Below are 4,657 nucleotides of genomic sequence, written 5' to 3'. Positions count from 1 at the left end.
CAGCAAATATAAGCTGGTTTCCGGAGCACTGAAACCGAGAAGAAACGTCATGGAAACCAACATTTCCAGTTGGTTTCCAGGGAGTTTCCTATAGTTTCATTGTGGTTTCCATGCAACTGAAACTGCACCATTTCAGGGTGGTTTCCAGTTCGTTTCATTACCCACTCCTCCAAGCGGGATCCAGTTGGTTTCCATGTACGAGTTTATTGTAGGTTTCAACCTGGTTTCCATGTATGAGTTTATTGTAGGTTTCAACCTGGTTTCCATGTATGAGTTTATTGTAGGTTTCAACCTGGTTTCCATGTATGAGTTTATTGTAGGTTTCAACCTGGTTTCCATGTATGAGTTTCTTGCAGGTTTCAACCTGGTTTCCATGTATGAGTTTACTGTAGGTTCCAACCCGGTTTCCGTGTTGTAGTTTCCAACCTAGTTTAATACCTAGTTTCCCTGAACTGAAACTTGCTCGTGTCAGCCCTTTACACGGTCCTCCGGAAAAGATGTTGTTTCATGCCTCACATGTAGCAAATCAGGTACTTTATACAATTGCATAATGGTAAAAGGCTTCAGGATGACAAACAACAGAATAAAACACAAATTCATTAAAAGTTTATTTATATTCAACAATATGTTTGTAAACAAATAATATTCGGAATATTCAAGTTAGTAAATGAAACAAAAGCAAGGGAATAATTAGCAGTGAGTACAGAATATTTTTCTTAAACACACTGTAGACAAGCCCATATCACTTGGCTTCCTAGTTTGAAAAATGTTAGCTCTTTTCCCAAGAGAGGAAGAACTGTGTGCTTCTTCTCCTCCGGCCAGTCAATCGTTTCACAGCCTTCCTGCTTTCCAGCTTCTGAAATTTAGAAAACAAACTATCAGTACAAACAAGCATTCGTCTACGATATCCATGGCTAGAGAAAAGAAAACTGTCAAACATCGCTTGAGGTGAAATACACTGAACCCCATGTCCGATAAGCGAAGAGATCAAAAAGTATAAACTGAGCATTTGACATCAAAAGTTTCAATCGCAGAACAGCTTATTGATATATGATAGAGTGCAGAGACATGAAGAAATTCGCCTTTGAAAGCCATAATTTATTTTCTGAATGATACTTACAATGCACATTACGAGTATAGAACTACGACTTATCCGTTATTGTGAAAAGACATGTTTTCTTAACCAATAATGTGGAGTCATTCAGGCAGACAAGCTATGAATATGGGGTCACAAGCATACGCTGCAGCACAATGTGCTGCATAATATTTAAAACTTTTTAAGCTGTATTTTTCAAAGGATAAATTGCACATTTTAAACAGAGTTCATTTTGAAATTCCTTGAATGTACATAGAAAGAATCCAAATTAACTTGATATTTTAAAGGTTTTTAATCCCTGCAAGATGTAAAATGACTAGAATATGTTTACTTACTCTGAACTTTTTGCCGTTCTTTGCATACAAGCCGTGGGCCTCTGATTTCCCACACCTTCATAAGTGATCCATCTTGTTCATCCAAACCCATCAAAAAGCTTCTGAAAGAGACATGTGCATGATGCACAACTATAAGTGAAATATGTTTCCAGTTGGAGGTTACAAGAATAATGACATGCGCCATGCATTTTTACTGATTCCTAGGATTTACATTATTTGGTTATGCTGTGTTTACATTATGTACTGGACGGTTCAGGTTATACATACCTTTTGTATGTCAAAATGAGTTGGTCCTGGCTGCCTTCTTCAGTTTTTCCAACACTGCCCTCCTTTATGCTGGAAACGTAGAAATGCATCGATTAAAAAAAAGTCAGGAACTTGTCATATTGCACTCTTGATAACAATAAAGTGTCGAATAAAAAGAATAAATATCAATTTGCAAAGTGTAGAATATGCTAGATGAAAAGAATCCAGGTCAGCAAATTCATATACTATTTTGGGTTGGCAATCCATCATTGTATACCCATATATTCTTTATATCAAAAACTCTTCGTAACCTTTTCTGTGGGACTAACACAATCCACATTTCTTCATTCAGAGTTCGTTAAATCTTGATATGATAAGCATAACACTACTTACATCAGATGGCAAATCTCAATGATCTCATAAATCAATGATACAAAAATCTTCAATATTAGTTTGAAAACATTGTGAAATTTCAGTTTTGAAATCTGGTCAGAGAATCCCTAACCCATAAATGCAAAATGACACACTATCCCCGACTACATTGTTTTCAAACGTGCAAATATCAAAAGCAATATGAAAAGGATTTCTTAAATAAATATTCGTATTTATAAATACGTTTGAAGTTATTTTGAGTCGTAACAAGCACATCAGCAATAATATACTAGAGATATTTGTGATTATATTTTTTTCTTGCAAAGATAATTTCTCATTCATTAACACAATGAACCATTTTAATCGTGTGTGAGCTGATCCAAATCACAGTAATATTGAGTTCTTGAATTAACCGAGTGCTGAGCGAAGGAAGCCATACATCTCTCTTGCTAAGAATTTGACACGCATTTGTTTACCGAGGTCCATCAAGTCTAAAATTTCATATGTATTGTAGTAGTTACTTATTTACGTTAAACATTACGAATAACATGTGCTATTGCTTATTTCAAGAATATAACACTGTACCTGACCAGATCGTGGAATGTTCCTTTTCTCCCGCTGCGATCGACGACTGCTGCTGTTCTCAATTTTTACACGTATCCGAATCTCCAAAGCTTCTATTGTAAATCTCATTGCCAGTCTCTTGAATCAGATAACACGGGCAAACGTAGGAGTACTGCACTGTGTTGACTTCCTTGTCGTCGTTACTGGACATACCGGGTGAGAACTGCTTTCAACATAGTCGTCTCAAAAGAACTTGGGATCAAGCGACAAAATGGCGGCAACTGTGCGTAGGGGCATTGTGGGTAATAAGAAATACCTGATCCTTTTTCGATTGGCAGGCACGAAATCCTTCTCTGACCCAATTTGGATGTGCTTTTAAGACCACTTTAGTACATAAAACTGTTGCTGTTATAAAATGTCACGAGTTCGCGTGCCCATGGATTACCGGTTCATTACTTCCGGTTTTGTCTGTCAACACCTGACTCAGGTAAGTTCTATTGTTTTTACAGCTAGCTAATTTTGATAATAGGCGCCTGTTAAGTGGGGACTGCCCCAGTGAAGCCGACACACGAACCCCGACACACTAATGACCTGACACTGATTAGTTGTCAAGTATTTGAACTCAGTGTCAAAGTATGCCAACTATAAATGCTTTTAACGCTAAACTTTACGCGCTGCCTCAGTTTATTGTATAATTCACGTATATTCTGCATAAATATCATCATGTAAGTACCGAACTGACAATTGTTTTAATGACTTATACTAATCTTCCTAAATGCTTATACTCTTTCACATTCCCAGGAGTTGGCAGTCCATAGCCTGTTTTTTAGATATATTGCATCATTTACCTTTTAATTATTAATATATATCTGAACTATTGCTAAAGTGGCTTTAATTTTATCTATTTTTATACAATATTTTACTGAAAGGAATACAAGTCCGTACACAACTCAATGATCCAATAAGTTATAATTAGTATATAATAAAAGTTTGAGCAATGTTTCTATGCAGAGTCAACTCATCTTTTATTCTTGTATATAGATATCACTGTTTTATTATTTCTTTTCAGATAAAGAAAGAGTCTGATCCTCAATTTGACAAAGCAGACAACCAAAACCTGGACTTGTCCCATTCATCCCAATCTAGAGAAACGGAACTAAGTGTGCCTCGCGCACATAGCTGGGCAAAGGCCATTTATAGCCATTTGTCCTTTCACCATTTGTATGTTTAGTACGGTTATTGTGAAGTTTGTGTGCATAGTAGTTGGAATATGATGCTTCATTACATTTCGAATAAACAAAAATGTGAAGGAAAAAAGTGTATAGTTTGTTCTTGTATCATCAGTTTGAAGCCACATTTATTATTGTAATATCCACAGAATGATGCGTCAACAATTTACTTTTGTTGTCGTGTTCATCTAAGCAATGAAACGAATCTACTATTCCTTCCCCAGGCACATTCAGACTGAATTATAACACCTCGTGAAAGCTAAGTTTCAGTCAGGAATGGAAACCAACGCATGACCATAGCTTCGTGTCAGTTTCCATCACCGGAGCTTAGAGTATCCATTATGGATTCTATTTGGAAACTAGGTCACCCAGTTTTACTGAATGGATACCAACTGGATGTCAGGATGGTAAACAATTTATGTTACTTAGTTCAAAACAGCGCAATGGAAACCAACATGAAACTACATTTTCTAGTTTTATGTTGGTTTCCATTTAGTGAGATCTGAGAGTTGCAAATTCCAGGTATGGAAACCAACAAGAAACCCCCGAACTTAGTTTCATTTTGGTTTCCATTTACAGAAATACCAAAATCACATTTCCAAAATGGAATCTAGTTGGAAACTCAGTTAGTGAGTTTCAGGGAATGGAAACCAACTGGATTCCACAATTACCCACATTACGGATGGTTTCCAGGTTTCTGGAAACCAAGTCATTTTTGTAGTGAAGCATAGCAGCTTTTTATGGCAAGCATGGATTGCTGAAGGCCTATTCTACCCCGGGACCTTCACGGGTCTCTTCATTTGAAACATGGCAAG

General features: G+C 36.7%; 1 long non-coding RNA gene across 2 annotated transcripts; it reads right to left on the bottom strand.

Moving 5' to 3' along the window:
• Window positions 1-594: 594 nt before the first annotated feature.
• Window positions 595-2,902, bottom strand: LOC137287681 (uncharacterized). 2 transcript variants are annotated; one of them, XR_010957049.1, is made up of 4 exons: window positions 2,635-2,902; window positions 1,699-1,767; window positions 1,432-1,532; window positions 595-856 (listed from the first exon to the last, which is right to left on the bottom strand). It is a non-coding gene; the product is annotated as an uncharacterized lncRNA (long non-coding RNA). The 2 variants fall into 2 exon arrangements; XR_010957050.1 differs by having other exon boundaries at window positions 734-856; window positions 1,432-1,529; window positions 2,635-2,860.
• Window positions 2,903-4,657: the final 1,755 nt, after the last annotated feature.

The sequence above is a fragment of the Haliotis asinina genome, chromosome 6 (assembly GCF_037392515.1).
Source record: "Haliotis asinina isolate JCU_RB_2024 chromosome 6, JCU_Hal_asi_v2, whole genome shotgun sequence".
Classification (NCBI taxonomy): Eukaryota; Metazoa; Mollusca; class Gastropoda; order Lepetellida; family Haliotidae; genus Haliotis; species Haliotis asinina.
This window is presented reverse-complemented; position numbering and strand designations above follow the sequence as displayed.